The sequence below is a fragment of the Mesoplodon bidens genome (genome assembly GCF_964165515.1).
Source record: "Mesoplodon bidens genome assembly, chromosome: 12".
NCBI classification, from domain to species: Eukaryota; Metazoa; Chordata; class Mammalia; order Artiodactyla; family Ziphiidae; genus Mesoplodon; species Mesoplodon bidens.
Window position 1 is genome coordinate 12,690,945 of NC_138168.1, and position 12,692 is coordinate 12,703,636.

General features: G+C 37.0%; 1 protein-coding gene across 3 annotated transcripts in view; it reads right to left on the reverse strand.

Moving 5' to 3' along the window:
* Positions 1–12,692, reverse strand: part of LOC308626462 (regulating synaptic membrane exocytosis protein 1-like) — a gene marked incomplete at both ends in the record, with an annotated part of 205,592 nt that overhangs the window by 110,526 nt on the left and 82,374 nt on the right. The window lies entirely within an intron of this gene.

Genomic DNA, 12,692 nt, shown 5'->3' on the forward strand with positions numbered 1-12,692 from the left:
AGGCTCAGATTCTTAGACATTTTTTGAGTCTTTCCTCTCTGTTCCTTTCTCTGGTTCATTCACTTATCACTAAAGCCACTGCTTTTTCCTTCCAGATGCTCTCTCTCTTTCATCTATTTCTTCTTAACCGCGATCACTGTTCTTACTATTATTAACTATGTCTGATCTATTTTAATCAACTACTGATTTGTCTCCTGCTCTCCAGGAAAGCCCTATTATCATCCATCATGCATACTTCTGAAAAATCCATCATCCTGAAACGTCCCTTTCAAATGGGTACCTCCACGGTCAGATACTTTCATGTCTTCCTTCAGAGTAAAATGAGGTTCTTGATCCAGGACCGTAAGGATGTTTATAAACTGGTCCCAACCTTCCTTTATCAGTTTATATTCCTCAACTCCTTTGCCAAACATGCTTCTTGAGCCAGATTGCATATTCAATGCCCTCTTTGCCTGACTGCTTCATTCTCACTCTGAACTGTTACCCAAGTCATTTTCTTAGTCTGGGATTCCCTAAACTCTCCTTTCTCTCCAATTACTACTCAGTCTTGATGGAAATCTAAAGTGCTTCTTTTCCCCCTGTAGCTCTTCCTTACTCCACACCACTCTAGCCACAAGTATTGATATATATACCCCGCTTTGAAAAACTTCCATATACATTTTTTAAGGAATTCACTTGATTTTTGTAAGGTATCTTTTATACCTAGAAAGCCACCAAATTATCCATCTACCTGTCCATCCATCCATCCATTCATCCATCCCTCCCTCATCTCCAACAATTAAATTATAAACTACTTGAGGGCAGATCCTATTACTTAAAATTATTTTGGGACGCTTCCCTCCCTCATCCTCTAATTTAGTACTGTATTTAGAACATAGCTTGGGCTCAATAAACGTTTTTTTAATTACAGAAAAAATATCAGATAACATATAATTAAATATTAATATAAATACAATGAAATGTTAAGTATTACTGGCTCTAACAATTTTTCCTCACCTCCCATTTTGAGTTAGGTTCCTCTGTGCTTTCATGGCAATCTGTAAGCCCTTTCATAGTCTTATCCTCATACTTCATTGTAATTATTTGTTTACCTGTCTGTCAGCCCAAGTTACATCTTCTTAATAGCTTTATAAGTCTACAATATTTGTTGAATGAATGAGTAAAATGAATGAATGAATGTCAAAATAGACACTACACATTTGGGTCATCTGAACTGATGGAAATCTTATTTAATATTACCCACCGTTAAATACGACTTAAAAGGTCTCCTTCAGCCCTTCATGTTCTGAATTTGTCTACCAATGACCTCAATTATAGATAACTAGTGATGTTACCTGAAATCATTAAAGATATCTAGGCACATTCACAAGGTTTAATATTTGTGAAATGCATAATAGATGAGTGCATTCATTTATCTACCCAAATTATTTTTCACTAAATAAATATTTGTTTGCTGCATAGATTGCCAAGGTCCTGAGCATAATCTTTTCCTTTTATTTAATACCTTCCTTCTAATACCAGCAGAAGTAGCCATGGGTACAAATTCTCCTTTGACTATAAGCTCCCTGTTTTTGCACAACGACCATCTATTCTCCTGGCAGAGGCAGACTGTTCTTGTCCTGGACAAAAGACTCTGTAGAAGAGCAGAGGAAATAGTGGTGATTCACAGAGTAACCAGGCTGGGCCCTGAGGCACAACGACTTTCTAATAATAATATTGCCAGTATTTACTTCCTCTCTATGTGAGTTTTAGAAGAGAGGTAGAATTCAGTGATGCTCACATTAATTTTAGTTTATGAAAAGATCACTCATCCCAGCAAATGTTCATTTTAACTGAGCATCTCAGTGGTACATACCAGTGGTTTTAAATCAGGAACCTACGTCAGGATAACTTGGGCAAATGATCTAAATACACATTTCCTGGCCTCCCTACTCACACACAGCAGGGAGCACTGGATAGATGATGGGGTGGTATGAGGTGGGGTCTATGCTTTTTAAAATTCCCCCAATGCCTTTTTATACCACTCCTCTCAATAAAAAACAGTAATAAATAAGAAAAGATACAGTCTATGTTTTGACTGGATTAGCCAAAATTTATATATATATATATATATATATATATATATATATATATATATATATATATATATACTTTTCCCAAATTGTGTCAATATTGGCACACTATAAAGACTTGGTGAATATTTGTTAAATGGATAAAATATTATTGAGATTATTCCACTTTTGTAGAATAATATTTATATAGTACTTTATTCACAACTCTCTCATGTACTTTACCTCATTTCATCCTCAAAAACTCTCAATGAGATAACTAGAAACAATTTTCTTCCTATTCTCCAGATGAGAAAACTAAGGATTTAGGAAGTTAAAAGAACTGGGCCAATGTCATCCAGCGAATGAGTAGCAGAGCAAAGACTGAAAATATATAGTTCGAACCCTTAAAGCTAGAATTTACTCATTATTCCCCGAAGAATGACAAAATTCTTCTCTTTGGTAATAATATGGATTACCTGCATATTTTGAATCTGTCCGCTATTATGAACCCAGATAACCTGAATTCTAGACCTAGATCTGCCCCTTTCCTGCCGAGTCACCCTGGCCAAGCCACTTCCCAGGTCCATGTGGGGTCTACCATATGCAGCCCAAGTCCATACGCCCTCCAAGCTTGGTTGTTGTCCATATCATGTGGCTCGATGTAAAGCTGACATTAAATTAACTTAGTCGAAGATTTTCTGGAGCTTGTGCAACCTTAGTTTCCTTAGGATATCTTTTAAAAATAATTCTTTGTTCTTATGGACAAATATCACTTAGCCCAAGAAAGCGGAAGGGATGAAGATCCACTAAGCTGGCTGCTTGGGGCTGGCCCTAGGCTTAAGGTAAACATGACCTTTGGGCTTCCTGATAGAATCAACAAGATGATAAAGAATAGGATTCAAGTCAGATTCTCTGCAGAAGAGGGGAAAAATGCATTTAGCTAAAACACACTCTATTCACAGGAGCAAAGGACAGGGACAGTATACAGGGGATAAAGTCCTCCTACATCAGGGTCACCAACATAGGAACTGCTCAGAGGACCCTTAAAAGAGGACCTAGTTCAGTCAGCAAGCGATAATTGGTGAAAGGAATGAATGACTAGTAAAGTTCCACAAAACATAATTGTTACATATAAAACTACTACAGCTCTACTCCTAAAGAACAAAACTCTTTTAATTCCCGAGAAGAAGTCATCTTCTCCTCTGAGCACTCAGACAGAGATAAACACAATATTATCTTAAAATAGTTACAGCAGAAAGAGGAGCTTTGTATAACTTTGTAAACTGGCATAGAATGACTTGCAGAAACCAGCACATCATACAAAGAGAATGAGGTCTATAAAAGCCACACGATTAAAAAAAAATTCTGTCACTTCCTAATTATAACCATGAATCGGAAATGTCAGTGTTCTCAGTAGTCTCTATTTTCAAGTTACTGGCTGTACTGACTTTATTCTAAAAGACAAAACCATTTTTTTTTGTTGGAACTTTTTTCTATTATCACCTGATCAATATGATCCCTACTACAGTTGGTAATAGAACTATAGACTATGGCATTGAATACCTCTTATAGTATAAGAAAAAAAAAGTGAACTTAGCAAAAATTGAAACTCATCACATTTTGATGTAAGCATGTGGCTGAAAATAGTACAGAAAAGGCTGCTTGTCTCTGAATAATACCTTCATTCATAATAAAATACATAGCTAAGGGGCTTCCCTGGTGGCGCAGTGGTTGAGAGTCCGCCTGCTGATGCAGGGGACACGGGTTCGTGCCCCGGTCCGGGAAGATCCCACATGCCATGGAGCGTATGGGCCCGTGAGCCATGGCCACTGAGCCTGTGCGTCCGGAGCCTGTGCTCCGCAACGGGAGAGGCCACAACAGTGAGAGGCCCACATACTGCAAAAAAAAAAAGAAAGAAAAAGAAAGCTAAAAGATCCTTTGCAAATGAAAACATGTCCCCTTTCTTCTTGGCTGAATTTTACTCAGAAAAATGAGACACCTTTCAAAAAAGGAGCAATATTTTTTAAAGTAGTATATATTTTTAAATATTCATTTCCTCTAGTGTATCCAAACACCTACAGAATTATTAAATCTATTCCAACAGAATGTCAGAGTGAAAAAAAATCACACAAGAACAAATTTATTTAAAATGGTAAAGTCTAATCATGTTTCAATTATTACTCAATTTTACTTTTCACCATTTTTTACCTTCAGTACTTGAAGGTCTTTGCAAATTTACCTGAAGTGATAAGGTGAGATTTCTAAATTTCTAGATTTCTAAATTTCTTACATATGCCATTGAAGATACATTGAAGATACATAACAGGATGCTTAAGACTTTATGAGAAAATGTTCCTACACACAATGCATTTAATGCACACAGGACCGATCTAGCATATGGGGGATTACACACATGACTTGAAGCCCCCTCCCTCCAGTATACACTAGAAATTCCTCTTCTCTTTCATTGCTTCCAAAGCTTCCTTAAATTCCACTAAAGTTCACTGAATTCCACTTGTTCCAAATCTATGGCCACCAGCAGAGTCCAAACCATCGTCATGTTCTGCCAAAACCACCACAACTGCCTCCCAAGGTCCCTCATCTTCTTCCCACCCACTGGCCAGCTACGTTGGATCATGATCCTCCCTTCTGTGAACGGCTTCCAGAGCTTCTCCACAGACTTACAAAAAATCCAAAGACCTGGAGGGAACCCTTGCTTATCTCCTCCACTGCCCACCTCCTCCTCAATTTTCTCTGCCCTTCTTTTAGTTCCCTAACCACACTACACTGGTTTCCTTATAAGGTCCACTGCACGTACCATCCTCTCTGTCTGGAATTGCCTTCTGCTGGCTCTTCTCAAGGCCGACTTCTCATCTTTCAAGTCTCTCCTTAAACCTCACCTCCTCCCAGAGACTTCCTTGACCTTGAGTCTGCTCCCTGAACAGCTTCCCCTGTGTGCTCTCCTTCCCTGCACTTCATTTAGGCTCTGGTTAAAAAGGAAGAGTTTTAACATGTACGTTAGTTTGCTGTTTAGATCTTCTCCTCCTGCACGCTAAGTTCTACAAGGACAAGGACTCTGGTTTGTTCATCATCACCTCAAGTGCCTGACGCCAGGCTCTGTGCATGACACAGAGTAAATAAATAGTTGTTGAAGGGAGAAGAACTAGCCAGACTCACTGCAGAGCCAGCAGTGCTTCCCCACCACACACTCTTGCACTAGCTGAAGATGTTCAACTTCCTTTTGCTCAGTGGTACCTTCTCATCCAAAGCCAACTTGTCTTCATTGACCACACCTGCACTGAGATCAAAATTCAGGAGAATATGGAAAAAATTGAGTACAAAATCTCCAGAACTTCAGGAGCACAAAACACCAGGAGGCTCAGGGGGAGCAGAAGGCCAAGATCAGGGGAAACAGGGAAAATCAGGCTAAATTCCAGCATCCACTGTCTCTCTCAGACTACTGAGAGGAACCCCTGGATCCATGACAGAGGTGTGTCTGAGGTGGTGATGGTCTGCCAGTGGGTTGCCAATTTTCAGTGTTAGCCATGGACCTTCTTCCATCTACTACTATTGCAACACACAAAGCTCTGGACATCAGTACACACAGCCTGAAGATCACGTGTGGTGAGTGGACCTTAAAAGCACAGTGACACCATGAAAAGGGCTGCTGTCCAACTGTTTACAACTTCAAAGACAATTTTGTTTACTCTGTTATCTACTGCAATATTGATACATAATTTTGCGTTAGATATGTGATTTTAAATGAAAAATCATATTTTCAAGTATAAACATATATGTAGGTTTCCCATACTACTATGGGAAAAGTAAATATATTAATACATATTTTTCTCAGTTTTATTTTTGGTCCTCAAGGTTGACTATTTTAAAATTAGGTTAACTATAAGCTGCCACATTTCCATGATTAAATTAATTCTAGTCCCATACATGTTGATCCTCAGAAGTCCCTATGTTATAATCAAATCTGAACAAAGATTGTTGTTGCTGAAAAAAGCCATGCCCTTGAGATCTGAAAAACTATGTCTCTTAAAAGAAAAATATGGATGCAGTCTCCCTGTCAATTCAAGGCTGACTCATCTGAAGCTGTGAGAAGGGAAAAGAACAGTGTGTGTGACACACATGCCCAAGTCAAAAGCCTCAAGGCAGATGGTACCGGATGATCCAGTCCAAGATGTGAGTTACCACCGCGCAGAGAGAACAATTCTGGAAAAGGGGAAGTAGAAAGGACAAAGACCGAGTAGCCAAGGAAAATCCCGAGACTCAACGATCTGAATTTTTACCCAGACATAAATTCATTTTTTGTTAAATGAATGAAATTGATAATTACAGGACTTACAAACGTCTAACAAAACAAAAGAAAAATAGGTAAAAATAAAAAACACTGTATCAAAACAAGTTTCTCAGTTTTTCTAAAGGTAATCAGAGAAACTCAAACCAAAGAATCTCAACAGTATTCAATAACTTGTATCTACAAAATCTTTTAGATACTAACTTTCTGATTGGTCTTTAACTACACAGAACCTAGACTCTGAGGTTACACTGGTAATTTTTATATGATTAAATCAGTCCTGCACACACACACACACACACAGAGGAGACAGAGAGAGAGAGAGAGAGAACGTTAAGTTTATTTTCTGAAAATTAGAAAGCAAAAGTATCTATAACCCCAAATCATGAAAGGTTCAAGAGTTAAATAGAACTGACTTTTGAATGTCAGTTGTTCTGAAGATGTGGGGATTTCATATGATACAGTTACCTATACATACATACACAATGATACAGAACCATTACAAATGTTCAAACAAGAAGGAACTTAAAAAGCATTAAAAAAAAAAAACTTACTACAAAGAGAAGCTGATGGCACCACTGGTGAAGTCTACCAAACATCTGATGAAAAATTATCTTTCACAAACTTTTCCTAAATAGAATAGTAGGGAATACTTCCAAGTTCATTCTATGAGGCTAGTATTACCCTGATACCTAAATCAAAGACATCACAAGAAAACTACAGACCAGTACCCCTTATAAATACTTACACAAAAATCTTCAAAAATACTAGCAAATCAAGTAAAGCAACAAATAAAATGGATAGCCACGTGGGAATGCAAAATTGTCTCAACATATGAAAATAAAGCAGTACACCATATTAATAAGATAAAAGATAAAAAAGCACATTATCATCTCAATAGATGCAGAAAAAGCAGTTGAGAAAATCCAACATCCTTTTGTGTTATGAACATTCAACATACTAGAAATGGAATGAAACTTTCTAAACCTGATAAAGAATATATACTAAAACCCCACGACTAATATCATATTTAATAGGGAGAGACTGAAAGCTTTCCCCCTAGTATCAGGAGCAAGACATGTATGTCTGCAATCACCACTTTTTGATAGCTGGATGTCCACATGCAAAAGAATGAAATTGGATCCCTACTTCACACCATATATGAAAAGTGACTCAAAATGGATCAAATATCTAAATGTACAAGCTAAAACTAAAACTCTTAAAAGAAAACCTAGGGGTAAATCTTTATGACCTTGAATTTGATAATAATTTCTTAGATAAAACCCCAAAGCTACAAGTAACCAATGGAACATAAAACGATTCAACTTCATCAAAATTAAAAACTTGTGTTTCAAGATACTATCAAGAAAATGAAAAGACAACTCACTAAATGGGAAAAAATATTTGCAAATCATTTATCTGACAAGGATATAGTATCCATCATACATAAAAAACTCTTACAACTCAAAAATAAAGACAACCCAATTAAAAATGGACAAAAGATTAAATCAATATTTATCCAAAGAATCAATACGAATAGCTAAAGAGCACATGATAAGATACTAAAACTCATTTTTCATTCGGGAAATACAAATCAAAACCACAATAAGATAACCATTCACATACTTCACACCTAGACTGACAATAACAAGTGTTGACAGGATGTAGAGAAATTGGAATCCTCTTACATTGATGGTAGAAACGTAAAATGGTGCAGCTATTTTGAAACACAGCTTGTGTGTTTTGAAAAGAAATGTAAACATATAGTTGCCAAATGACTCAGAAATTTCATTACTAGGTTTATACTTAAGAGAACTGAGAACATATGTCCACTCAAAAACTTGTACATAAATGTTAAAAGCTGCTTTATACAGCATACAAATTGGAAACAATCCAAATGTCCATTAACGGATAAATTAAAAAGTGGTATATACATACAATGGAATACTATTTGGCAATAAAAGGAATGAAGTACTGATACTTGCTGTAACATGGATGAATCTTGAAAATATTATGCTAAATGATGAAAAACAGACATAAATAATCACATATTATATGATTCAGTTTATATTAAATGTCCAGAATAGGCAAATCCATAGAGACAGAAAGTAGGTTAGTGGTTTCTAGAAACTGGGTTTTCAGGGGAATAAGGAATAATGCTAGTGGATATTAGGTTTCTTTTTGGAGTGATCAAAATATTCTGAAATTACATAGTGGTGATAGTTGCACAATTTTGTAAAAGCTAGTAACTTTTACACTTTGAAAAGGTGAACTGTATGTATGGCATATTAATTTTTTCTTAATTTTGAAAAGCAGTCAATCACTGACAAAAACAAAGGATAACCAAAAAAAGACTGAACAGAAATATGATCTATGTACCTCTCTGGATTCGACTTATTCCCGATCATTTCACCGTCCACAGGAATGTAAACATTGTTTGTCTAAACATAGTTTTTCCTTGGCTATATACTCTTTTTCTAGATTTCTACTTTCACATTCCAACTTTAGCATTTCTAATGTGACCAGCCATCGCAGTTTTCCCAGGACTGAGGGGGGTTCCCAGGACATGAGACTTTCAGCAGTAAAACATGGAAAGTTCCAGGAAAACTGAGACAAGTTTGTTCTTGTCTGATTTTGTATAATTTACTTAATTCCTCTTCTCTTTGTCTAAGTCCTGTGATGTTATCTATCCTGCCCCTTCCATTCTTTCCTTCAAACTGACACCTTCTCCTTGTGCTACTTCTTATTTTTTAATCTTAAAGTATTTTAATAATGAAGTTATTTCTAAAATTCACTTTTCGGAGACATAAAATTAGTCTTATAGAACACATACTTTTTTTTTTTTTTTTTTTTTTTTTTTTTGCGGTACGCGGGCCTCTCACTGTTGTGGCCTCTCCTGTTGCGGAGCACAGGCTCCGGACGCGCAGGCTCAGCGGCCATGGCTCACGGGCCCAGCCGCTCCGCGGCATGTGGGATCTTCCCGGACCGGGGCACGAACCCGCATCCCCTGCATCGGCAGGCGGACTCTCAACCACTGCGCCACCAGGGAAGCCCGAACACATACTTTTTAAGCTCTGTAAAACAACTTTGAAATTAAATTTATCATAAACTATTTTCTATTAAATATGTTTTAATTTTACTTTTTATTGGAGTATATTTGATTTACAATGTTGTAGTAGTTTCAGGCTTATGGCAGTGATTCAGATATATATATTCAAATTATTTTCCCTTACAGGTTATTACAAAATATCGAGTATAGTTCTCCGTGGTATTTCATTTATGTTAATGGTTTTATTATAAAGTAATTTTTCACAAATTAGTATAACTCTTCTAAGTCTCTCTTGAGTTTGAGGTATGAATAGCCAACTGTCTTTGGATGTTTCAATCAGAGATATCTTTGGACACTAATACATACATCTAATGCTAAATCTAAACTAGCTTTAGTGCCTAAATTAACTCTCTTGTTGACATGATCAAATCCACTCAATCTCTTGATATAAAGTGAGTTATCTCCCCTTCACTTTGCTGTATTATCACAGCTAATGAATCACTGCACCCTAATTACACCACCTGGCAAACATTCTCAAATCTGCCCTACCCCCTACCTCTCCTGCTTAGACCTGCTTCCATCCATGGCTGGAATTGATGAGTAGACAAACGTTTCTCAGACTTTTAAAATCCATGATCACTTTGAAAAACTCAAAAACCCCATAATGTTATGTCAACTTTCAAATATCGTATTAAAAATAAAACCAAAGACAAGACCCAACATGTAGCTTACGTCCTCCAAGTGAGAACAGTGTCCTCTTCTTCAGAGATGCCGGTGCTGCACCTTCTGAATCCTTTATTTCTCTCTCTCCCACTCACCATCCATCACACATGCACTCTCACCCACACAAGCAGACAACATACAGATATGCACACGTGGACGCTCACAGGCTCCAGCAATGAGTACATGTTGTAAATCATCCCCCACAAGCTGATGTTTCGGGGCCTCCAGGCAACTGTTTACTCCTTCTGGAGACCGTATTCTAAAACTGCTTCCTATTCAACTACTCATCCTTCAAAATTCATATGAACTGTCACAGGCTCTGAAAGTCCTTCTCTGACCCCCTCAACCCCAAAGAGATTGAATCATTTTCTCTTTTTTAAACATACTTCTAGTGTTGCAGATATCATGTAGTAATACCATTGATCGGATTATGTAATGCTGCCCCTAACTTGGGAAGGAACTGCTTTAACTATGCATCTTTTACCTGAGGAGTAGCAGCCATCAAACTCAATTTATTGAACTCCACTAATGTTTTTAGTATATTTATTACTTTGATTAAATGATGACAACTTAGGCAGCTTGCTTAAAATATTGACATGTGCAGCCATCAACCTAGACTTGCAAAATAGAGGGTACAAGTGACCCGAGTACAGTCACCCTACTCCCTATCCACCCACTAATAATCTATCTCTGTTTTCCTACTCATTATGCACAATCAACATCTCCTTCCCCTGACTTCTCATTTTCTCATCACACCTATAGAAATAGAGTATTTCCACTCACTTATATGCTAAACTCCTATGGCAAATGCCATCAATGACCCCTCTGTGGCCAAATCCAATGCACATTTTTTTAAATCTCTTAAATTATTGATTTTCTGTGGCATTTGCTACTGTTGGGCATCCCTCCTGAATTCTTCTACCACGGTGGTTTCTCCTGCTTCTTTGACCATTATTTCTCAGCTGAGCAAGGGGAGTTTCTTCTTTTACCTACTCCTTAAGCATTGGTTTTACCCAGGCGCTCTGTTATTTCTTCCAACTTTGTACCCTTTGGGGATGTCATCTAGTTCCCCAGCTAACTGAGTGCTTCAGGTCCATGTACCCACCTTTTTCTTGGACAGGTACCCTTAGGTAATGCACGGGTGCCCAAAATCATCATATCACAATCTGAACTCCTCACTGCCCAGCTACCCATAGGCCTGATTTGCTTTTTTATCTCCACATCTCAGATGGCGGTCCTCTATCAACCAAACCATTGAAGTGACAGCCCCCTAAACTCTTTCCTTACAAACCATATTCAATTGACAACTAAGCACTGCCTGTTTGCCTTCTTAGTAAGCTCTTGAAATGTTTCCTTCTCACACCCTCTGCTACTCCTGTAGGTCAAGACCTTCTCTGGACTGTTGCAATAGTCTGTCAATTGACTTGCTTGTCTCCAGCTGTGTCCACATCCCGTTTATATTCCATTATCCCTACTTCTGCCAAAGTAAGTAATACATATTTTATATAAACACACACACAGTGCAAATCTGACTAACTAAAATCCATCAGTGCATCATCATAATTAAAAAAAATAGGGTGAGTGAAGGGATTGTCAGAAAAGAGGATCCAACAAGATGACAGCTGCTTCTTCTCAGCCACTCTATTCAGGGTGGCCACCAGGAAAGTCCCACTAGGTGCATGGTGAGTTACAAAAGATTTCCACAACTAAAGTCTACAGAGAGCAGAAACAAAGTAAGAAAAAAAAATTAAAGTCTCATTGACAAGGATGCCAATAGCTGTCTCATATCTAATAATTCCAGTTTTAAGTGGACATTGGAATAAGTGGGACCAATTAAAATGGAACCTCAATATGTGGAATACAACACATCTTAAAATCAACTTTAATTCCTCAAAGAACTTTCCCCAAAGATGCTTGAATCCTAATATAAGTAAAATATTTTCTAATGCCTAGAACATAAGATGGAAAGTGGGGATCATTAAATTTTTTTATGAATTATCAACCAAAGTTCCACCATCAGGAAAAAGGCTTTATAGCTAGAAGATTTATAGAAAAAAATGGGAACATCATTAAGAGTACTTCCTCCAACTTAGAACTTTAAAAAATGTAATTATAAATCGTTTTTACTGCGGCTAAATCTAAATTATTTGTATTCCTTGAAAAGTACTGACTAAATGTAGAAGACAATATTCGAGTATACTTATTGAGATAAAATCTATAACCCATCTATGGAGCCTCTTGAAATTTATTTACCAAAATTTTTTATCTTAAAACATAAATAATTTTGAATCTGTGATTGTATGTAACATACAAAATATAAGCATTTAAACATCGTATTTAATTTCAGTTTTTGCCAATGGGAATAAAAACGACATAGCAAAAGAATTACAAAAATTTACTGTTCTTCTCATAGCCTTTTGACAATCTTCTTACTTTATTTTGGTTTTATTTCAAAGAATTCTCAGATAGCTAAAGAAACCTATAGAAAATCACTCTCAAGACACATTTCTTCAATGGCTTTTGCAAAAAAAACTTGGAAGGAGACATTTCCCCGGTAGTAACT